The sequence below is a fragment of the Phoca vitulina genome, unplaced genomic scaffold (assembly GCF_004348235.1).
Source record: "Phoca vitulina isolate PV1807 unplaced genomic scaffold, GSC_HSeal_1.0 scaffold36, whole genome shotgun sequence".
Taxonomy (NCBI): domain Eukaryota; kingdom Metazoa; phylum Chordata; class Mammalia; order Carnivora; family Phocidae; genus Phoca; species Phoca vitulina.
In genome coordinates, this window is record NW_022589739.1 from 8,254,288 (window position 1) to 8,278,968 (window position 24,681).

At 44.9% G+C, this 24,681-nt stretch overlaps 1 protein-coding gene across 3 annotated transcripts in view; it reads left to right on the forward strand.

Moving 5' to 3' along the window:
- DENND2B (DENN domain containing 2B) overlaps positions 1-24,681 on the forward strand; it is a 146,626-nt gene that overhangs the window by 37,251 nt on the left and 84,694 nt on the right. For 2 of the 3 annotated variants that reach the window (XM_032427014.1, XM_032427016.1), the window contains exon 1: positions 8,128-8,423. The gene's annotated coding sequence lies outside the window, so the exon portion shown is untranslated. Of the gene's footprint in view, positions 1-7,579; positions 7,669-8,127; positions 8,424-24,681 lie in introns of those variants that run through there. The other variant, XM_032427015.1, reaches the window with a different exon arrangement.

Here is a 24,681-nt window from a genome sequence, read left to right on the forward strand (position 1 = left end):
GAGAGGGAGTGCATGAGCGGGGGGAAGGGCAGAGGGAGAGGGAGAGAGAGATCTCGACCAGACCCCACAGCTGAGTGCAGAGCCTAACATGGGGGTCGATCCCATGACCTTGAGATCACAACCTGAGCCAAAATCGAGTCGAATGCTCAACCGACTGAGCCACCCAGGCACCCCTGTATATACTTTTACTTACTGATCTTTAAATTGGCTTTTTAAGAGCTTTTTATTTTTAAATAATTTTAAACTTACAGAAAAGCGGCAGAGACAATACAAGTTCCCCTAATCTTATAGAACTATGGTACAACAAGAAGTTTAGTAATAGTGTAATGTCAACTATAGACTTAATTTGGATTTCATTAGTTTTTTTTATTCCAGGATCTAATCCAGACTCTCACATTACATTTATGTGTCATGTCTTCTTAGTCTCCTCCAATCTGTGACAGTTCCACAGTCTGTCCTTGTCTTTTATGACCTTGAGACTTTTGAGGGTGTACTAGTCAGGTATTTTATAGAATGTCCCTCAAATCAGATTTGTTTGATATTTTCTCATAATTAGATTGAGGTATGGATTTTTGGGAAGAATGCCACAGAAATAAAATGCCCTTCTTAGTGCATCATGTCGGAGTACATGATGTCAGTATGTCTTATTAATAGTAATGTTACCTTTGATCACTTGGTTAAGATAAAGTCTGCTAGGTTTCTTCATCATCAAGTTTTTGTATTTATGCCTTTGTAATTAATAAACATTTTGGGAGAGATACTTTGAGACTGTGTAGGTTCCTTATTTCTCTTTAAACTTTTACCCACTAATTTTAGCAAAACAAAACTGAAAGCAAACAAAAAACATACACAGTTGACCTTTGAACGACATGGGTTTGAACTGTGCAGGTGCATTTATACATGGATTTTTTGGATAAATACATTATAATACTGTGGATGTATTCTCTTTTCCTATGATTTTCTTGATAGCATTTTCTTTTCTCTAGCTTACTTTATTGTAAGAATATGGCATATAATACATATAACGTACAAAATATGTGTTAATGACTTTATGGTATTCGTGAGACTTCCAGTCTGCAGTAGGCTCTTAGTAGTTAAGTTTTTGGGAAGTCAAAAGTTATATGAAGACTTACAACTGCACAGGGGGCCAACACCCCTAACTCCAACGTTGTTTGTGGGTCAACTGTACCTTCTTTAGCATTGGTCTAATCAATGAGATCAGTGAAAATGGGGTTAATAGCTGGTTATATTTTTTTCTTATGAACATTAAGATAAATATAAAAGTATTTAACATTTTTAAAATGTTTGTCCATATACCACTTATAATCAATCATCTTCTGTACACGTCATACCTTGGGAACCCTGGACCACTCTGAGGTGCTAAGCACCAAACGGTTTAGGTTTTGTGGTGATATTATTGATCCCTTATTAATTAGATTGACTAGTTGGTTGGTTTCATTAGTTCATATATTAAAAATGTATTAATTGTGCTTGGTACAGAGTCCTAAACTAGAATTCAGAGTTAAGACATAGTTCTTGCCCTAAAGAATATTATAGGCTTATAGGCTAGTAGGAGAATTAAGTTGAATAAGCCTTGTACACTAAAATACAAGGCAGTGAGCAGGGCTAACAATGGAGTAGGAGACTGTTTCAATGAGTTATAAGGACTATGGGTAGAGAATCCAGTCCAGGCAGGGAAAATCGGGGGAGATGGCATGGAGGAGGTGACACAGTCTGGGCCCACATCTCCCACATCTTTGCCCAGATCCTTATTCTGAGGAGTACTTTTTCATTCAGGCTCAAGGTATTTTTTTGGTTATATCATGGAAAAGCCATTTGAGTCCACATTCTTCTTATTCCCCCATCTCCTTTCTCCCCACTTTGTGCTCTACCTCCCCTATCATCAAGCTTTGGTAGTGACAGGTTAAGGTCTTGATTGAGCTCAGAGTTCTAAGGCAAGTAAGCATGAGAAGCCCATTCTGGAAAGGTAAAATGGTGCTTTTAGAAAGGGTCTGGAATATTGCCTCCTCAGTCCGGTCTTTCCTGGTCCCAGGCTGTGTTTCTATGGCCCAGTGTTAAAATGCTCAGACTTAACAAGGGACAGTAGTCAGTGGTCTGTGGATTTGAGAGATTCTAGGAAGCATTGTGACAGATACTCCAAGAGATTGGATCAAGCCACGAGTATCTTGTGCCCTGGGGATCTGAATTTTGAGTTTCATATTGAGAGTTGTGAACTGAGTAGAGGTGAACTAGGGCTGGGAGGCTGACAGACCAAAGGAGAGTGTGCTCAACCCAGCACGAAGATGTCCAAGAGCTGCTTTGTCACAGGGCAGTGGGATCCAGGATAGTTACAGGCTGAATCCCACACTCTTTTAGTTCAGAGCCTTAGTGTTGGGTGGGAGGCAGGTGGGATTAGGTCAGGAGTAAGGACCCCAGAGAATTTCCTCTCATAAAATGCCAGGACTTGAGCACAGCACGGCCCTTTCATCTGTGCAAGCAGAAGCAGAGTATGTGTAGCAGTGGCCGGCGCACTGGAGGTCCTGCTGGATGTGGCTCCTGACAGAAGCAGGAGAAGGCTGGCATTGCCATCTGGACGGAGACAGCTGTTTTGTTGATTCACAGGTGCTGTAGAGCCCATGAGGAGACTGCTTGATTGGAAGTATTATCTTCCAGGAGAACTTAGATATTGCCAATTCCTCTGCTTTGTAAAAGCGGCTTTGTCTCAGACCGTTGGCTAAGGAGTGAGTCCCTGGCAGAGGCTCAGTTTCCTTCCAAGGCACTTCCCAGGTCATTTCCAAACTTCCCCATCCTGTGTTTGGCATCTTTCTTCTCTTTTCAGCCTTCTTTAGGCAAGAAGCCTGAATCTCCCATCTTCTCCTCCAGAAGAGGCTGCCTTTTATGGGGCTGGTCTTCTGTCTGGTCCCAGGCAGAGGACTCCAAAGCCCCAGGCCAGGGGCTCTGCTGAAAGTCTTGGAGGAGACTCTGGAGCCTCTGAAACAGGAAGTCTTCCTGAAATCAGTGGGACTAGGTGACTGGGACAGAACAGTTGTACTGGGCAACTGCAACAGAACATTCAAGTTGTAAGGACCGTTAGAGAACAGCTAGTTCCAACAGCCCAGCAGCCCAGCAGCCCTCTTGTTACGTGCAGGGAAAAGCGGAGGCCCTGAGCGGGGCAGGGACTTGCTCAAGATCTCACCCACCACCCTGGCAACCAGGACCTGGGCTCCAGTCGACCGAATCCTTCTCTACTCCTGCATTTCCTAAAGGGCTCTTGTGTAAGCCTGCCTGCTCACACGGCAGCCAGAGCCCAGTGCAGAACCAGGCAGGACACATGCCGGATTCCCCCACTACTTGGGCAGAACTAGATGCCCCCTGTGCAGGGGTGGCTGGACTCCACGGTCTGGTGGCAACTGGGAGCTCAGCTCCCAGAGGCAGCTGAAGTTACACTGCATCTCTTAGGCCTTCTGGGATCCAACAGGTAATATCAAAACAACAGCTTACTTTTCTTGAATTCCTTTGATCCCAAAGTAAGGAGTGACTTTAAAAGATTTACTCTGCTCCTATGTTTTTAGGTTTCTGTATAAGTCTTTGCACTCAGATTCACTTATCTTATGGAGGGTACAGCTTCTGTTTTTGCTTTTAAAAGTCTTTTTCAAAGATTGATTTATCCCACACACATTCATAGATTGCCCACTGTGAATGAAATAATAAAGTTAGTAGACCTTATGGGGCTCATGACTGTACAAATATGAGTGACAGTGATAAAGTGCTATGAATACCATGATAAAGCCATCTTCAAACTGCTGTGGGATTGCAGAGCAGACAGATTCTGATAAGAGATCAAGAAATATTTCACAGGGGAGGTGATCACTGAGTTGGGCCTTGTAAGATTTTGCTTGTTGGGGAGGAGGAGGTCCTCCGATAAAGGTAACAGCATGAGCAGTGGGGAGGGAGTGGTGGGAGAGTCAGGGCACAGTTAAATTATAAAACATAAGATGACTTTTTAAAGGAAAAATGTATTTTTCATAAGCACAGTGACCTGCACGATGGAGGTAAGAGAAAAATGTTACTGTCCCTGAATGGAGCTGACCTGAGAGATCCTTCTCATCTATGGGAGTTGGGCCATTCCTGCACCCCGCTCGGTTTGGCAGTGACACTGGCGGAGGAGTGCCTGTAGTGGGTAATGGGAGAGGCCATAAAACCCTGGAGCGCGTCCCTAGAAGAGTGACCTTACGAGGAAATTTCTGGGAAATAAACCACAGGGAGACTTTACAGGAATTTTTGGTCAAGCCCACAGGCAAGGCACATGAGGAGAGGAGATGTAATTATAGTCTGTAAGTCTATGAAAAGAAACAATGAGTGGCATGAAATAGCTGTTCTAAGTTTCTTCTTCCTGCAGGACAAGACAAAATGGGTTCTTTGCACTCATTCAGCAGAAACTTCTGAGTGCCAGCTGGGAGCTGGACCCTATCCTAGATGCAGGGAGTATGGTGGCAAAACAGTCAAGGTTCCTGCTCCCAAGGAGCTCATCAGGGAAAATTGGCCTTAAGAAAAGGGAAATGTATTTTGGTTGGAGATTATGGTGAGTGCTATGAAGGATAAATCCTCATTTTGATTGGAGGATCGTGGAAGACTTCTCTGAGGAGGTGAGAGGCAAGTTGAGGCAAGGTAAGAGCCGATTAGGCAGACTAGGGGCGGGGGTGGGGGTGGGGGTGTCCCAGGCCAAGGGGAATAGCTTGGGAAAAATCTGGCCCTTTGGGGGGAATTAAAAGAAGGCCTGTGTAGCTAGCACACACAGGTGGAGGGCAGGAAGTGTGGTGAGAGGAGGCTGGAAAAGGATCAAGCAGGGCCTTCTAGGTCCTGGTAAGAATTCAGATTTTATCTCAAGTGCAGTGGGAAGCCATTGAAGTGCATCAAGCAGGAAATGACAGGATCGGATGTCCATCAGACAGCTGCATGGAGAATGGAGCTGGGAGGATAAGAGTGGAAGCTGGGGCAATCCAGGAGGGTTTTCAGTAATCAAGGGAAGGGACTGAGGTGGCAGTGGAGGGCGGAAAAATGGATAGACACATTTTGGAAATAGAATTATTTGGAATTGGCAAATGGATTGGATATGGGGAGAGAGAGGCAGGAAGATGCAAGGGTGTCTCCCAGATTTCTGGCACAAGATTGTATGCGTGCCTTTCAACAGATCCTAGACCCCATAAAGCCCTGTCATTTGGGAAAGGTCAAGTAAGGTTGATCTGAGTCCAGCCTTGCATAGGCGGCGGAGGTGTGCAGCTGTCCTCTTGCCCTGCCTGGTTCAAAGAGCTTATACCTGCAGCAGCACCAAGCAGGGGTTCCGGTTCTTCTATCATGGGGCCCTTACTGTCTCCCTTCCCCCTGAGGACAAGGCTCTAAAGAATCTCTGTGAACTCCAGGGTGCCACTAGGGGGAGCATGGCCTGCATTTTGTGCCCAGTCTGGAGGGCTTTTTGAAGTCTGGATTACTTTAGAGACTAGACTTGTAACCGCTTCAGTACTCAGCCCCGGCCCCGGCCCCTGGCCCCTGGCCCCTCATAGTGCTTTGAAGAATGCCTGCCATATGGTAGGTGCTCAGTAAATGTTAGTTGGTGCTAATATTGTAACTGTGAGTATTATCTTGTGGAAGTGAATGGGCATCATCTCTTCTTTTTCAGTATGGTTACTGGGAAGTGGAATGTGCATTTTCAGAGTGAGGAGGAGAACAGAGGGATGCCTGTGGGGAATGGGAAGAGGGAGAAGTTTTGGGACCTGATGGTGTTGCACTTGCCATTTCATCCTGTCTTCCTTTGCAGACGTGGGACACTAGGGCCTTTGAGGGATTCCTGAGGTGGTGTTTGGCTCAGGTTGGGCATCTGTAGTGGGAGATTGGTCCCTGCCCCCTTTGAAGCTCTGATGGCTTCACTACAGCAATAGGGCCCACCACCACTTAGGGTTTATACCGTCCCGTTATTTCCTGTTGCATTTTCTTGACACTTTTCCTGCTTTGGCTCCTGACATGTAGTTACATTTTTTTTTTTTTTTTTAATATTTACCTTTTAAGCTCAAGTCAATTAAAATCTTGTTTTGAGAATTTTGTGATATATCAGAGGTTAATAAAAACACAAGGACTCTGCAAGGAATCGCTGCATTAAAGATTCCATCAGGACCTCTCTGGCACTGTTTTAGGAAGCAGCGTTGAAAAATGTCTTCCTTGAGCCCCAGTGTCCTCCTCTGGGAGAGATACCAACTGCCCTGGCTTTTTGTTTGTTTGTACATGGTAAAAAACAGCTGAGATGAATGAAGTTCTTAGCTCAGTGCCCAATTTAAGGAGAATGCTTTCCCACACATCATCTCTTTTTATGCCCATCCCAGCCTGTCAGTTGCCCATGGGGTAGGTTTCATAGGTGGAAACTGGGAGGTTAGTTAGTGGTAGAGCCAGACACTTCCAGGGTCTTCTGACCCCTGCTCCACGGGTGCTTCTACAGCTACTCTGATTAATACACACAGGAGAGCTGAAAGGCTGTATCTAGGTCTGTTATTTTCTGTTTCTGTGAGCTGGGGCAAGTCATTTGACCTCTCTTTGAGATTTTCTTTAATCTGTTAAATTAGTATGATAATACCAGTCCTAACTTTTAGGTCAGTTGTGTTGAACAGATGAGCCAAGATTTATGAGGGTACTTGGGAAAAGTGTAAGGTAATTTATAGCTTTGGGGCAGGACTTTTCGCTCTAATCTGTGCACCATTACCTTCCACGTCTCATAGATGCTATCGTAGCGTCTTCAGGCCAACTGGATGGTAGTCAGGTCTCACATACGATGACTGAAAGATTTCTCTACCTTCCCCTGGGAACTCAGCTTTGTATCTCAATACCGGCTATCAAAAAAGTTGTTAGTGTGGTGCCTGGGTGGCTCAGTTGTTAAGCGTCTGCCTTCAGCTCAGGTCATGATCCCGGGGTCCAGGGATTGAGCCCCGCATCAGGCTCCCTGCTCAGTGGGGAGCCTGCTTCTCCCTCTCCCACTTCCCTGCGTGTGTTTCCTCTCTCGCTGTGTCTCTCTGTCAAATAAGTAAAATCTTAAAAAAAAAGTTGTTAGTTCTTAGGATCAGATGGTAGTGTACTTTAGTGGAAAGTGCCCTGGACTGGAAGACAGTGGCCTAATCTCCTAGTTCTTCAACTGCCTAACTCACGAGCTGTGTAACTGTGGACTAAACATTGGATCTCTCTGAGCCTTGGTTTTCCCATCTATAAAATGGTAATAATATTGTCCACTGTATTTCAAATGGTTTGAGGATCAGACAGAATAGTGCATATAAAAGAAGGTCACAAAGCAGAAATGTACATGGGGGGTTGAATTGAGAGGGCCTGCCATGTCCCAGGCACCGTGCTAGCTCTTGGACAGGAGTGACAGTATTCCTGGCTGTCACAGCAGCTCACAGACAGCCGAGGCTTTAGCTGCAGGCCCTGAGCAGGGCAGAGCGACGAGGCTGTGTTTGTGTCATGTCTGTTGCTTGGGCTGTGACTCTGGACTTGCCCAGGACTCTTACTGGTCCTGACCTAGTGTCTTTCCTCTCCATTGCAGGAAGATGAGAGACTGCTTGGGCACCAGCAATAGTACCATGAGTCCCTGCACTGGTTAAAGTGATCACCACAACCTGGGCAGGCAGCAAGGTAAGCAGAGAGACCAGTCCAGGCGAGCTCCTGGGATGTGAATGCATTTCCGCCTCAAGTGCTGCCCGGAAAATCCCAAGTGCACAAACAAGTCAAGGCAATGCGTCTGGGTCCTCCTACCCGCACTCTGGGACCCAGAGGAAAGGCTTGCTTCCCCTCCCAAGTGCTCCAGCTAGCTCCCTCCCCTCTGGCCAGGATTCCTCCAAATTAAAAAAAAATGAGACACTGGAGGGGAGGAAAACAAGTCCACTCACTGTCTTTCCCTTATCCCATCTGAGCTGTTGAAGCAAGTTCCCAGGAGCTGCCCAGAGCCCTTGTTTGACTGGAAGGGAGGTAGGAGGAGTGGAATGTGTGCAGAACCCGAGCTGATCAAAAGACAGTGCTGTTTCGTGGAAGCCTCCCAGAGCTGAGAGCCGGAGAGAAGGGGGGTGGAGGGGGAGAGGAGAGAGGAGACAGAGGGAGAGAGAGAGAGAGAGAGAGCGCGAGTGAGAGAGAGTGAGCAAGCGCGAGCACAGGAGCATGCTGGCTGGCGAGAACAGGGTCTCCATGACAACTGGCCTGGCCAGCTAGAAGTGCTCTGCTCATTTGGCTGGAAGGAGCTCCACGAAAGGTCAGAGGAAGGAGCTGTGGGAAGCTCGCAGCAGGTATCGGAGCTTAAGTGAGTGGATTTTGGGGCCCTGGGCTCCCTTACAGACTGTGGTGTGAGCCAAACTCTGCCGAGAATGGAGTGGGCAGGAAAGCACCGGGACTTTCAGGTAAGGTCAGCTCCGGCTTGGATTGTTTTTTCTCCTTTCCATAGTCTTGGGCTGTTTTCTGGGAGGCAGGCAAATGTCTGTACTCTCTGCTCGGGGTTTGGGGCTCAGGAATGATGTCATGCTTCAACAGTTGGATTCTATTAGCTTAAGGAGGAGGGAAACAGCCAATTTTCTTGACTTTGCAAATCTAGCTGATCTCACTCTTGCTGAACCTGAGGTGTTTAGACTTTCTGTAGAAATCATCATCTTTTATTTAGCACAAAGGCTTAGGATATTTTACAGAAAGAGTGTTTTATATAGAAAAAGCAAGTTATCATCACTCCAGTATTGTGTTTGAGGTTCCTACACGGAAACTCCAGTGTCTTTTGAGTGGCTTGGTTTGTTCTAGTGAACACTGTTTTGTCTCTTGGTACTGCTATGTCTGACTTGTAATGAAAAAAAAAAAAAAGCCAGTTAACTCAGCTAGGGGCCTGTGGTGAGTTCCCAGTCTCTGGAGCAGTTCTTAGGACAGAGGGACCGTCTTAGGGATATCTGAGCTGGGAATCCCACTCTCGGTCTCTCTCCCAGGTAACTTGGAAAGAAGCATGTTGTTCTCCTGCATTAATAAAGCCCATCACAGGCTTTCCTAAAAAGTATATGGGGTGGAGGCTGGCAGGTGTGTGTGTTTTGGGTTGGGGGGCCTGTGAAGAGGTTTCCTATACAGGTATCTCCGAGTGAGCTCTCAGTGGTGGCCGCTAAGAGCTAGCTTGCTCGTGGAGACACGAGATATTGTGGTTGTGCCAGATGGATACTTTGGGTTAGTATTTTAACCCAGTCTCAGGGCATGCACTGTCCATGCTGTGCACTCCTCTTCTGTTTGTCGTATGCTTTGGTAAAACTTGTTCTGACCTAGAGGACTGGTGTGTGGTGAGCTCAGTGTGGCCTAGCAGAAGAAACCCTTCCAGAAAGGCACTTTATAGGTGATGGGGTAGCTAGGTTGTTAGTAATCTGATTTGGAGGATTCATGCAGCAGACACTCCCTGCAGTGGGGACCCATCAGGAGATGTGCTTCCGCGTCAGGCATGTTGTATCTCAAACTTAACTCCTGGGCCTCAGGGAACATTGTGGATGCCTTTGGTTTCTCTGTGGGATGAGGGAACAGCTGCTGTCCTGGCTCTTTGGTTTTTCTTCTTGAACTTTCTGAACAGAATGTCTTTTGTATTCTGGCAGACAATGAGGGGGCCTTCTGATTAACTTCGGGTCAGCTTGCCAATAAAAGCACTGACCATGTCCCCAATTTGGGCTCCCTGAATGTGTACATGTATGCATCAGTATTGTGGCCTAAGGGTCCACAAGGGTGAACTCCATGGCCTGCACCTCAGATGGGCCACTGTTAAAGTGATGCCCCCTTTTAGTACACTCCAATGATCCTCTGCTTGGCAGAAACCTCTGTTTTGTTGGGGGGATATGGCATTGCACTGTTGGTTGGGATTAAATTTGGGGGGTGTGAGGAAGAGGCAGTGCAAATCCAGAATCTCAGTTCTCCTCTGCTCAAGTGGCTGTGGTTGGGGCTCACCTCCCCCCAGTCCCGATATGTGAAGAGGGCTAGCGATGATCATTCTTTTGATAAATCAGAATGAACACTGGATTTGGGGTTAGTAGACTTGAGTCCATGGTCAGATTCTGCTACTTGCCATCAAGGTGGCTATCGGCAAGACCATTAACCTCTGTGACCTTCAGAGTTATTAGCTGTGAGATGGGAGATAGTGATATAACTACTTCAACAGGTCTTTTGGGAAGAACAAAAATGAGATAATTTTCATGAAAGTAATTCTAAGTAAGTCAAGTCCTATATAATGTAAGATGTTGAAGGATGACCCCACTCTCTTCTGTATAGTCATTTTGCCCCTCTGTTCTGGTTTCCCAGTTTATAAAGTGCCCTTTTCTTTTGTGCATTTACAAATAAAAATGAGGAGAACCTTTAAAAAGTCCTTTAAGATATTAAAGGAAACAAATAGTGCTTTCTTTGGGTTGGGAAATAGAGTGATGTTCACTGTAGGCTTTGAGCCTCCTAAATGATCCTTCAGAGATGAAACTTTCTTTCCCTTAGGTCACCTGACTCATGTGTTTAGTACAGAAGAGAGGGATTCCAGCAGACCCTTTGCTTTTCCAGTGTCCCACAGCTAGCTACCTGACAGTTATGGTGTCATAAATTTCAGTAGCTGGAAGAGAGGCTTCTGGTTGTCAGGTTTGGTTCCCTCATTCTGCTGGGTTCTGCTGGGGAAACTGTTTTGAGTGGGCAGAGAGGCCTTTCTCCTGTTCTGGGTTTGAAAGGCAGCGTCTAACTGGCAGGAAGAGTTAGCGCTCTGAAAGGCTCCTTGGGGGCTGGGCAGCTTTCAGGAACCTGTATGACTACAGCTTAGAGGGAAACAAGAAAGAAAGAAAGAAATGAGGAAGTGGGAATTTCAAGGGCAGAGATTCTTGATATGCAGTGCGACTGTGCCAAGGAACAGAATAGCAGGGGTGGGGAGACTCCAGGCAAGGACACCCGGATCTGATCTCAGGGAGTGTGTATGGCTCATGGCATGCTTGGTGGGAACACAGGGAGGGACCTGGCACCCCACCTGCAGCCCCAGCTTCTGTCGTAGGACAGGGAAGCTGCCTACCATGCCCTGGGCTCTGGGAGGAAACCCCTGGGAAGACCCTAAAGAGGCAGATTTGTTGTTGAACAACAGAGCCACTTTCCCAGGCGAATCACAGCCCAGCAAGCCTCTAAGGCCTGATGGCAACTTTGTCCATAGCTTAGGTTGGGGCTGCAGCTGTTCCCCACTCCTCCTCAGTCCAGCTTCCCAGAGCTGAGTCACACGTTGGATGGATCCCTCTGTGTTCTTTAAGGATTAAAAAGTAACATTCCTGTTCTCACTCCCTCTCTCCCCCTTCCTCTACACCCCTTCCTGCACACTCTCCCACTGGGCTCCCTCTCTCTAAAATTAGAATAATCAGTTATCCAAGGAAGTTGAAACTTTGAAATGCCTTGGAGGACAGGCCTAGGGCATCCTGAATTCCGCTGTCTCTGCCCTGTCCCTGGAATGGAGGGCTTGGGTATAAAGTTTGCAGGGGCGCCCCAGACTCCAGGTATCATGGCCACACTGCTGGCCCAGGAGTAAGAGAGGCTGTGCTCCATTTCCTACCTAATCTGATTCTAAGAACTACTTTGGGGGGCACCACTGGGCACCTGAGGGTGGTGGGAGGGTCTGAGTCAGGGACTGCCAGAGCACCTCCCTGCAGGCAGGCGGCGGTGGGGGGGAGAGACTGAAGAGCATGTCTTCCTGTTGTTTCTCTTGTCTCCTATGTGTCACTGTCCTGGAGTCTCCTGATTTCTAGTGTTGGGCCCAAGAGAGTTTGCTGAGGCAGCCAAGCACAGGGAACGCGTATCTGAGCCTGGAGGAGTACAGGCATCAGCCCTGCAGAGTGTTGGCTTGGCCTCCCTTCTGGTCCTCTACGTTAGCTTGGGAGAAGAGGGTGTTTAGGGTGGGCAGGGGGAGGGGAAGGGGAAATCTGCCGGCAGATAATTGAGTTCTTTGAGTTAGAAGAACCATGGAAAGTGGAGAAGGGGCCAGGAGGGCATGAAAGAGGAAAAAAAAATTACCGTCTGGCATAGTCTGCAGAGATTTCTCTATAAAGCCTGAGGGAGAACTTGCATTAGTGAGCGCCTTCTCCTGGGGGTGGGGAGGGAGAGTCTGAGCATCTATTTTTTGCTGGGGAGGAGGCGCTGTGTGCATCTGTCTCAGTAGGTGGGTGTGGTGAAATACTGGGTGCATCTGTCTTAGGGAACATGCCACGGAGTATTGCCTGATAGAAAACCCCCCGTAAGACCTAGAAAACTCTCCTATGTGTATGTGTGTTGAGGGGAGAGGAGGATGTTAAATGAGCCTAGACTACCTTATTGTAGGATTTCTCCAAAGATCCCTTCTCTTATTATTTTTGGCTCTAATATACTGTCAAAATTATCAGTATTCTTCTCATCTAAAAACTGCCTGTGTGTTAGATTGTACTGTCTCTTATAAAGGGTGAATTATATGCAATTAGAGTATGATACCTTCTTAACCAAAGCTGACCCGTTTCTAAGGGTTTGTCATGAAACTGCCCATTTCTCAAAGATGCAGACTCTTCTTGTGCGTGACTTGTCACTGAAGGGCTTTGTAGGTGAGCTGGAGGTTGACTAATAGGAAGCAGCACATCAAATGAAGGACTGTTTGATCCTTGGGAAAATGAGATGAACAGGGGGTTATGGGAGTCTAGGAGGAAACAGGAGAGAAGCTCTGGGCAAGGGGACTGGGGGCAGGGGAGGAAGGTAGTTCTGAGGAACAGCATGGGAGATAGAAGGCAGTAGCTGGGCTGCTCTAGGAGGCCTTCACAATTTAGCAGAAGGTTGGCCTGCCCCCAGGGGACCCAAGGGGACCGTGTTGTGTAGGTCCTAATAACCAGGGAGGCTGGCATTGTGGTTGACACCCTGTTCATTTGCTCCTGGGCTTGGAGGCATCTCTGGTGCCAATGTGCCCTCTTGGTCTGTCCACCCATTTTGTCAGTGAATATGGAGGGTCTGGGCCAAGAGCTGGGGAGGGTCTAAATAGTATCAAGTGTGAACTTGATGTTGTCACTAGGTATTGTATCGTAGTTATTTCCTCCCCAAAGTGAGCCTGTCTCTGTGATTAAGAGAGAAGAAACATAGGCCTGCTGAAGTTAGGGTTTTGCAGGTAGGATTAATGACCATCTCATGCTTCAGGCTGGGAAGAAGGCGGAACATCCAATTTTTAGACTCTGGTATAAAGCACTGTTGGAATGATGGAAGAGAGCCAACTAAAAAGGACTAGAGATAGGAGGGAGAGCGTTCTAGGTCTCTGTCGAAGCTTCTCTGAGAGTGTCAACAGATCAGGTGTGGGGGATAGGAAAAAAGAAAGGGGAAAATTGGAAAGAAAACTATATAGTCAGCTAGTTTTCAGAACTCTGTAGCCTTGTTCGAGGAAGTGAATTTTGGTGTGCTCACTTGTATCTTGGAACACAGGCTCCCTTATGCAGTTCTGACAACTGAGTTTTATAGATTGCTTTTAAATGAATCAACCTGTGTTTGTTCAGCTATCAGTGACTCTTGATCCTCAGTGCGTGTGTGGTGGAACGAACCATTTGCACTTACCGTGAGCATCTCAATGCCGTGAGGTGCAGTGGTGAAGAGCTGGTGAAGAGCTGGCGTTTGTGGGTCTCACACGCCTAGGTTTAGAATCTGGCATTACAGTTACTAGCTGTGTGACCTTGGGCAAGTTGTTTAATCTCCCTGAGCCTCTGTTTTCTGTGAGGTATCTGTAAAATGGATATAATAACAGTACTTAGCTTGTGAGAGTTGTGCTGAGGATTGAATGAAATGATACATGGAAAGCTCTCAGCCCTAGCAAATGTGCAATGCTTTCCCTTATTATCATCATCAACTTAAAGCAGCATTTTGAAGAGTAAGGCTGGCATCTCTTAATCAGGTTGGGATTACAACACAGGAAAGTCAAATCGGATTCTATTTATTTAAGATTTTATTTATTTATTTGAGAGAGAGAGAGCATGAGTTGGGGGGGGTGCGGCAGGGAGAGGGAGAAGGAGACTCCTCGCTGAGCAGGGAGCCCTATGCAGGGCTCGATCCCAGGACCCTGGGATCATGACCTGAGCCGAAGGCAGTCGCTTAACCAACTGAGCCACCCAGGCGCCCCCCCTGTTAAATTAATTTTTAAAAATCAATGGAAAAAGGACTTAGTGCCTTAGTGTCTGCATCTGTAAATTGGGAGTAATGTTACTCACCTCAAAGGTTTGTCGCAAGGGTTAAATGAATTTATATAAAGCACTTCGCTTAGTTGCTGGCACAGATATGCTCTTGGTAACTGTCGCTGCGATTGTTGTTTGAGATCTCTCCCTCCTGTGAGTTCCTCTGCCTCCATACAGCAGTATAAAGAGCCCTGGTCATGTAGTCAGCAGATCTGAGTGTTAGTCCTGGCTCTATCAGTGACTTGTCGGGTGACCTTGGGGAAGTAACCCTGGCTTCTCTAGACTTCGGTTTCCTCTTCTAGAAAGTGGAAGGTTTAGATTGAGTGTTTTCATTGACATTCTGACTTGATTCTTAAGTGCATGTATCTTATCTTTCCAACAGATTCCCCGAAGTTCTATAAAATTAAGTATAATATTTTATACATTTTATCTCCCCAAAGTGGCCAACATATATAGTTTATGCTTAAACAACATTTCAGTAGCTTTTTTAAAAAATCCCATCAGCTAGACTCTAGGAAGTGTTTGACTTGGTTCTTGTAACTTGGAGCTTGGGATCTTGTTCTCAGATGCACGGGGCTTGGTTGTAACAGCTTGCAAAGAGTATCCGGCCTTTGGTGAGTCAGAGAGTCTACCAGGTTAGTAAGAAAGGAGGTGGGTTTCACTTGGTGCCGCTGGGAAAATTTTGGTCGACAGATGTTGGGGGTACTTATTTGTCGTGCTGTATAGACTCAGATCAGCCCTGTGAATAAATACTGCCGTCACTGTTTCCTTCTCTCTGGAGAAAAATGGCAGTGTTTCCTGGCTGACCCTCTCTCTCCCTTAGAGTTTGAAGTGAGTCAGTGGTGCTCAACGACAAATTCGTGTGTTAAGAGAAGAGCCGTCTAACGAAAGAGTGATGCTTAGAGCCTGGGCTCTGGGGTCAGACAGTTGGGGTTCATATTCTGGCTCTGCTGCTTACTCCCTTTGAGATCTTGGGTAAATTGTGTAGCCTGTCCATGCCCCAGTTCCTTTTCTGTGAAACTGTGAGTACTATTCCATAGTGTTGTGGTAAGGCCTAAGTGTCACGTGCTTAGGATAGTACCTCGTATCTGGTGTTGAATGAAATGTGAGCAATGCCTGTTATATTTCTTATTCCCTTGTAAGCCAAGCAGAGTGTGTTTCCAAGTGGCTGGTCTGTCTGGTTTGTTCTTCTGAGAAATTGGGGCAATACCCCCTTCCTTCCTGTCTTGGGCAGACATCGAGTATCAGCAGAGCAGTAATAAGTGTCCTGCAAACAGTACATAGATCGTAGCTCTTGTACTTTGCTTTTGCAAAGACATGTATAAACCAGAAAGGGAATCTGAGCTAAAAGAGCATGTAGGTTGAAAGGACCCTCTCTGATGAGTAACTTACATTATATGGCACTGGAGTTAGGGACATGGCAGAACCCTGGGTAAAAGAACAAGATGGGAAGTGGGCTGAGGGAGAGTGTAAACTCAGAGACGGAGCTCGGTAATGAAGAGTGGTGAGTATTTCTGGGCAAGTGGTAGTGGCTACGGCAGTAAGCCCTATGGAGAAGCTCCTGGCACATTATCTTCCCAAGAGGGACATTGACTTCCCAGCCCCAGGTGGGTGATCACAGTGATCCCCCACAGTGATCCCTCAGATCAATCTCAGAGGAGTGGTGGATTGAGATGAGGTGGTTCTAATCTGTTCCTAACTAGAATGAGTAGCATGAGTAGCTGGTGTATCTTATCTACAAGTGTAATTATAAAGAGATTTCCTTTTCCAATTGCAAGAAACAGGAACTTTTGCTGCCAAACTTAGCAGCATGTTTTAAGTCCCTCAAATCTCCTCTGAGTGCTACCAAAGCTCTGAGCTTTGTTGTTATCTCTTGTTGAAATATATCCTGGAAAGGTCATATCAACAGTGCCAATTTATGGGCCTGCTGAACCCAGGCAGGCCTAGGGCAGAATGGGGAGTTCCTGGGAGTAGGTGCTTCACAGATTTTCCCTTTGAGTCAGGCTGTTTATAATTTAAGGTTCCTTTTGCTTCAGAAGACCACGCTCTGCAGATTAGGCTCAAACATTTTATTTCTTCTGCAGTTTTACTTCTGTAGGCAGGAGCTCTGACTCTACAGTAGCTCCCTGTACTGTGGGGAGAAGCTCAGCCTTGATGGTCCTTATGGCTGCCAAAACCATGCCCGGCACTCCTTATTGGAGGTCGGTTTTCTTGGCACAAAGTTGTAACAGGATCCTTCACCCCATTTAGTTGATTAGCAGTTTTTGACCTACTGTGTGTTCTGAAGGAGCGACTAAAAGAGGCAAAGACCACATGGTATAGAAGCCGCACTTAGGTATTTACACTCATTCGTAAAGATCTGAGGAAAAGAAGATCAGACCCGTGCGGGCACGTACAGTACTCTGTCACTTGGCAAAGTGGATGCAAATAGGGAAAGGAAACTAAAGAACCTAACCGACCCCAGCAACTGTAAAGAAGTGTGGTGCTTGAGTATGTGAGAAAATACCTGGGACAGCTGAGGTGAACTTGGCAATGGCAGTGACCTTGGTTGGCAGTCTGTGACTTGACTAACTCAGCCGCTGTGTTTAGAGAATTGAGGCTTTGGAATCTAGGAAGGAAAGAGAGCACTGAAATTTTTTATTTTCTTTGCCTCCCTCTAACCCCCTGATTCACTCACCCGTCTGGGTTCAGACGCCCACGGAAAGACTGCCAGCTAAATTGCTGTTTTTGAAGTGGTGTGGGTAGCACTGTCCTTTCCGGGTCTCCGTGTCTCTGGGTTGGAGTCCTCACTGCTGCCCAGGAGTGAGTTACTGCTCATTTGTGCCGGGAGAGCCGGCTGGGAGGAGTCTGGTGGTAAGAAGGGCAGTAGGTTGAACTCTGAGGAAATGCCCGAAGGGAAGTGGCAGGGATCAGGTTAAAAAGAAAACAGTGAGGAACAACTGGGGATGTTTGTCTTATTTAAATCTCATCAACTAGAAATAGAAAAGCTTTTTAAAAAAGATTTTATTTATTTATTTGAGCGAGAGAGCAAGTGAGTGAAAGAGAGAGAGAGAGAGAGAGAGCGCACAAGCGGGGAGAGGGCAGAGGCAGAGGGAGAAGCAGGCTGATGCGGGGCTCAATCCCAGGACCCCGGGATCATGACCTGAGCCAAAGGCAGACGCTTAACCAACTGAGCCACCCAGGCGACCCCCAGGTGGGTTTCAAAAGCAGTGCTATCCAGGCTTCTTTTTGCCTGAAGAATACCCAAGGTCAGATGTCTACATAGCTTGCTCAAACAAGTTGAGCCCTGGGAAACTGTAGAAACTAAAGGAGGATACCATAGAGTTATGTGTATTTACCACAATAAGAAAAAGTCAGCGGGGTTGGGGGTGGGAGCAAGCCATGGAGACTGTAACATCTGTGACATCATCCCAGCCCCTGAGAGCAGTTAATGTTTTGTCACCAGGGGAGTTGGATGACTGTTTGTGTTCCCCAAGAGTTTATTTCTCCTCAGCCTTAAAAATTTAAGTAATTAATCGAAGTATAGTTAACATAGAGTATTATATTAGTTTCAGGTGTACAACATAGTGATTCGACAACTCTGTACATTGCTCAGTGCTCCCCATGACGTTACTCACCATCTGTTACCATACAACATTATTGTAATATTAGTGATTATATTCCCCATGCTGTACTTTTTATCTCTGTGATGTATATATTTTGTAACTGGAAATTTGTGCCTCTTAATCCCCTTTATCTATTTCACCCATACTCCCACTTGACCGCCCTCTGGCAACCATCAGTTTGTTCTCTGTATTTAAGACTTTGTTTCTTGTTGTTGTTGTATGTTTGTTTGTGTTTTGTTTTGAATATTCCACATATAAGTGAAATCGTATGTTATTCGTCTTTCTCTGACTTATTTCACATAGCATAATACCCTGTAGGTCTATTCAAGCTGTCCCAGATGCCAAGGTCTCATTCTTCTTTATGGCTCAGTAATATTCCGGTGTGTGTGTGTGTGTGTGTGTGTGTGTGTGTGTGTGTATACCATGTCTTTATTGTCTTTATCCGTTCATCTATTTTTTTAATTTTTATTTATTTTTTTAAAAAGATTTTATTTATTTATTTGAGAGAGAGAAAGAGAGCACAAGTGGTAGGTGGGGAGAGGGAGAAGCAGACTCTCCACTGAGCAGGGAGCCTGACGTGGGGCTCCATCCCAGGATCCTGGGATCATGACCTGAGCCGAAGGCAGATGCTTAATCGACTGAGGCACCCAGGTGCCCCTACCCATTCATCTGTTGATGGACACTTTCATATCTTGGCTGTTGTAAATCAGTACAAGCACTGTGGAAAACAGTATGGAGGTTCCTCAAAAAGTTAAAAATAGAAATACCATATGATCCAGTAATTCCGCTACTGGGCATTTACCCAAAGGATACAAAAACAGTAATTTGAAAAGATATTCGCACCCCTGTGGTTTATAGTGGCGTTATTTACAATAGCCTTTCTCTTTTTACTTTACATTCTTTCCTTCAGATCCCACCTTCTGCTACCACGTAGAGAAGTAGGGTGTGGGGGTGTGTGTGAAACTCTGCATCTCTTTTTGAAACTTTTTATTCATTCATTCATTCATTCATTCATTCAATACATAATCATTGAGTACTCATTCTGGTCTAGGCACTGTTCTATATACTGGGGATGTGGAGATAACTAAGACAGCAAAGTCCGTGTGTCATGGAACTTAAAGTATTTGGGGGTAGCAGTCAGTAAACAAGTAAACAAATCAATAAATGAGATAAAGATAGTGATAGGAGCTATGAAAGAAGTCGTGGTGATATAAAAGAGGGAGAGTAATAGGAACTTGAAAGCTATTAAAAGAAAAGTTTGAGAAAGTGTTTCTGAGAATATGACATTTGACATTTGAGCTGCAAGTTCAAGCACAAGAAGCAGCTGTGAATGTCCACGTTTGGGGAACGTACATTTCTGGAGGAGGGAACAGTAGGGGCAAAGCCCCTGAGGTAGGAAAGAGCTTGGCATGTTGAAAGAACATGAAGAAGTCATCATTGTTAGAATATAAGGAGCCACTGGTTATAAGGGTGTAAGATGTTGGTGGAGGCTAGGCCAGGTACAGCTGTTTGGCCACAGGAAGGAGTCTGGAGAACCAACGTGGGGGGCATACATTCTAGGCCTGTGGCACAACTAGGGATAAGATGTCAAAATGTGAGAGGGATGATTGGCTAAGAGGAACACTGAATTTGATAGAGAAGAATCAAGAAAAAGAATATGGGGAAATAGAGGGGATCTGGAGTGGGGATAGGCATAGCTAATTAGCTAAAAGAAGTGGAATAAGTCTGATTCAATTCTGCATAATTCTTGGGATCAAGCAATATATGTTTTAAAAATTGCTGTAGATTTTAGGTTTGTGGTGTATCAATAGAGAATGCTTTCTGTATTCCTGGCATTGTATTAGACCAGGCATTTCCACTTGCATCATTTGAGTAAATTCTCACAATAACCTTTGAGTGAATTTGTTGATGCTCTGATGTCTACAGATGAGGAACTCAGAGTGGCTAACTTGCTTAAAATCCACATCTAAGTCTGTATGATTCCAAAGCATGTGCCCCTTTTATGCCTCCACTCTGATTGGTACACCAAATGTACCTCCTCTTAGTTACCTAAAAGATTTCAGGTGCATTTCCCCCCTGATTTATGTGTTGTTTAGTCATGTTCTTCTATCCATTGGGAACTAGGATAGATTTTGGATGTTTGTGGATTTGAATGAGTTCTTTTCAGCTTTCCTGAAAGGAGTACCTGGTTAAATATGAAGAATGCCAGTCCAAATCAAAAACCGGGGAGGGTGGGGTAGGTGGCAAGACTTGGAAACAGATAATCTGAATCACATCTCTTTGGGTAGGAAGAGTGATGGTCTTTCTCATGAACAATACTCCACAAGTAGTCAGATGTCTTAGATTACGATTCCTTCTGTTTTATAGTAAGAAGATAGAATTTGTTTTTGGAAAATTTGATTTTCAATAAACTAGCATTTGTAAATGAACTATGCTAGTTTACAGGTCTCCTTTAGAGTCTCAAAGTTTATTGGAAATGTTTGAGGAAAGAAATTTATCAGGCCACAACTTTCACTTGCTGGAAATTGAGCATTGAGTAGTTTCTATTGGTGGCTACTTCTTTTTTGAGGGATTGATCCTGTTTGGATTCTGTAAATCAAGGGTCAGGATTCTGAAATGAAAATGTGTGGCTGTTTATAAACTCTTATTCCTCGGTGTTCATGAGATCTGTGTTCAGCCTTGTCAGCCAGCTTAGACAGAATAGTTTGTGAAGGGCAGAGCAGGGTAAGATTGAATTTCATTTTAGCATAGATTCTTGACACACAGAGGAATTTTCTTTTGTAATGGGATTCTGCTTTCCTGTCTCCCCTGTCCCTGTCTGTTTTAGTAACTACTTTGCTTCTGAAGGAAAAGATATGTGGTTAGGAAAGATTCCTTTAGACAGTGTTTTTATCTTCAGCACTGATTCACTGAGCAGACGTGAGATGGTCACCTACCATGAGCAGGTCCCTACCATGAGTGGGGACATACAGATGAATTAGAGGTGTGGCTGAGAAGATTGCTTCGGCCAGATCTTAAAGGACTTGACCCTTCCAGGCACTGGGGAGTCCTTCTTTTGAAAATAGGAAAGGAACACAATTGGATTTGGTTGGTAGAAAAGAAACCTGTGAGACCACGTGGAAGATAGAATCGGGGGGAGTGGGGAGAAAACTTCTATTACCAGGTGTAGCTAGTGGGGTAGTATTCCAGTCTCTCACAGTTCATTTAAGGCAGAGTATGAGGGAATTCTGGAGGGTCTGAACTACAGGTTTCAGGTTTTCAGACTTGAGCGGGCCCCAATTCACCTGAGAGCTAGTTTCCAATTCAGTAGGTCTGAAGTGGGGTCTGAGAATGTGCATTTTTAACAAGTTTCTAAGTGCTGCTTTTGGTTGGGAACCACTGCGTAAGAGTCTCAGCCACTGAGATTCAAATGAGGGTGTGAGGGTCAGATGTAATCCATATGCCTTCTTTCGGTGACCTAGAATTTCATGTCTATACTTTAGAATCTCTTGGGTGGCTTACCACCAAAATGTCAACAAAGCCTGGTAAAGGCTTGTGCCCTCGGTTGCAGTGACTCTTCTCACGATATCCATATCACTTCCGGATGAGGTTTCCAGCTGAGTGCTCGTCTCTAAACAGCTGTTTGACTTCTTGGAAAATGCCCATCCTGGGCACTTGGTTCTATTAGGATAGATGACATTTATGTCAGGATAAGCTCCCACCTGCCCTTTAGCACACCCCCTGGTTGGCAGGACTGTTTCAGGGACTGCAGGCAGGCTGAGCACCGAGTGTTGTTCTGTTGATTAACCAGGTTTACACAGGACATGCCTGGGAGATTATCTCTTTAGCCCAGGAGTTGAATTTCCAGGGCAAAGTCCACAGTTGGCGGCTGATAGGCTGAGAACACCTGGAAGAGAGGATTTCACTTGGCTTTCACTTATCCAGGCCTCAGTGCCTCTTCCCAGAGAGGTCAGGTGTTCTACTTGTCTGCTGCCCAAGCAGGTATCTTTGGGGTGCTTCTGCCAGAGCAGTGTGGCTCCAGGCACTGCCTCCTTGCTATCTAGTTCAGGACCCGTGGCTTCTGGTGATATGCTTGCATGAATAAACATAAGCTGCCCTCTCTTCCTTGGCGTTCTTACTTCCTGCAACACTGTGCTTGCTTCTCTCCTTGGGGGAGGCTCTCCCGGGGCTCCCCTTTTCTTTGCTTCACTCATTAGTTCAGCACAGTTGTAGGATTCTGTTTCAGTGTGGGAAGAGATATGAAAGGTTACCTGACCTAGCACTGCCCAACCTTTTTCATAGCCCTGCACACACAGGAAATGATCATTTTGGTAAGCAATTTGGGATAATAGGAGGAGGCTCCTGGTAGTGCTGAGCCCCAGTGCTGCCCTGCGGCTTGAAGGAGTCGCTTTGTCTGCACAGCTGTAACCCATTCTTGGCATTGTGGTTGGGAACTCTGGTCCCGTCCCAAGTGCGTCAGAGTTTAGAGGTGAGAAAACAGAGCACCCAGAGAGGTGGCAGAGCTAGGACAGGGGTGCGGGTCATTGCACTTTGGATTCAGGGCCTTTCTGTAAGCATTTCACAAGAACTGTAATGTGTTGCAATTTCAGATTAGTAAGCATCGCATGAAACTGTCTCAGGCTAATTTTTAAGATTTTTTTCTTTTTTAATAACAAAAGTAATACATTTGTTCTATAAACTTTTACACAATAGGAAAATATATGTTGGAATATGAACCTCTCCTATAAACCAATGCCCCAGGAGTATAATCATTGTTCACAGTTGGGTAACAGTGGATTTTCCCCCCTACAATACATTTATATAAACATTTATTTTATTTTTACAAAAAAAGAGTATAGTCTAATCGAAGCTGGAAAACAAAAAGTATTGGCAAGGATGTGGAAAAATTAGGACCCTCACACACTGCTGGTGGGAATGTAAATGGTACAGCTGTTGGAGAGCCAAATTCAAAAGCTAAAACTTACCGTATGACCCAGCAATTCCACTTCTAGGTAAAAAACCCCCAAAATTGAAAACAGGGACTCAGATACTTATATGCCAATATTCATAGCATTATTCACAGTAGCCAAAAGGTGGAAAGAACTGGAGTGTTCACCCACCGATGAATGAATAAACAAAATGTGGTATATCCACACAATGGACAATATATTATTCAGCCATAAAAACGGGTGAAGTTCTGATACCTGCTACAATGTGGATGAACCTCAAAAACATTGTGCCAAGTGAAATACACCAGATACAAAAGGACAGGATACTGAATGATTCTGCTTATATGCAATATCTGTAATTGGCGATTCACAGAGACAGAAAATAAACTAGAGGTTTCCCAAGAGTCTGGAGAGAGGGGAGAATGGGGAGCCATTGCATAATGATGGTTACAGAGTTTCTGTTAGAGTGATGAAAAAGTGTCAGAAATAGGTAGTGGTAATGACTGCACAACATTGTGAATGTAATTAATGGCACTGAATTGTGAACTCAAAAATGCGTAAAATGGCAGACTTTATATATATTTTGCCATAATCACAAAATGAAAAAAAAGATTATACTCGCCTGAAAATGTTTTCACTTGGTCATTTACCTCGGCTATTGTTCCTTGTCAGTGCATTACTTTTTCACAGCAGCATTGGGTTTCTTCAGGTGGATGTAGCATACTTTATTTAACCCAGCCCCCACTGATGGACACTCGAGTTGTTTCCAGCTTCTCCTGTCCTGAGCAGGGCTGGGCCATAGTAGCCAGCCGTCTACAGCTGTCTTTGCCTGAGCATTGTAGTACTTGTTCTACCTTTGGCAAAATTCCTAGAAGGGAAGATTTGCTGATCAAAGGTATACTCACTTAAAATATTAGTAAACTTTGCCAGACCACTTCCCAGAGAAGTTGCATCAATGTAATTCTCGTCAACAGTATGTAAAGGTTTCTCCTGCACCTTTGCCAACAGGGCTGTTACAAATCTTTGCCAATCTGATAGGTGAAAAGGATTTCTTATTGTTACTTTATTTAGGATTTCTTTCTTTTTTTTAAGATTTTATTAATTCATTTGACAGAGAGCGCACAAGCAGGGGGAGTGGCAGAGGGAGAGGGAGAAGCAGACGTGGGGCTCAATCCCGGGACCCTGAGACCCTGACCTGAGCCAGAGGCAGATGCTTAACCGACTGAGCCACCCAGGAGCCCCAGGATTTCTTAGTGAATTGAACACCTTTTACACTCACTGGCAGTTCTGCTTATTCTTTTGTGAATTTTTGTTTCAAATACTTTGTTTGCTTTTCTGTTTGGTCATTATTTTTTCTTATAGATTTAGTAAGAGCTTTTACATACGTGTTTACATTAGTGTAAGTTGCTGATCTTTTTTCCCCCAGTTTATTTTTAATTTTTGACTTTTTTTTTTGCTAATTATTTGCCTTTCACATGTTTTAAATTTTTCTTTAGGCAAATGTATGATATTTTCCTTGAGGGCTTGTTTTTTCTCCCCTTAATGACTTTTGAATTGAATATTGTGTCATGCTTGGAAGAATTTTCTTCACTCGTCAGAATTATACAACTCATTGATTTTTTTCTAGTGTTTTTATGGTTCCAATTAAGCTGTAATTAAGTTTGTACTAAGGATTGAGGTAGGAATTTAATTTTATTGATAATAAACCTAAAAATAACCTTTCTCCTATTAAATCAGCTCTTTATATAAAATTTGTAAATGTCTGTTTACTTCAGTGTTTTTCGTGAGTGAGGCTACCCATATTTAATTTTTTGCAATATAAAGGTTTTTAGTGAAAGAGGCAGATCAAGATCAAGGAATTGTGCCCAGGTCTTCTGATTGCCAGTCGTGGTTTTTGTTTGTTTTCTATTATCCTTACACAATGCAGCCGGATTCCTTTTC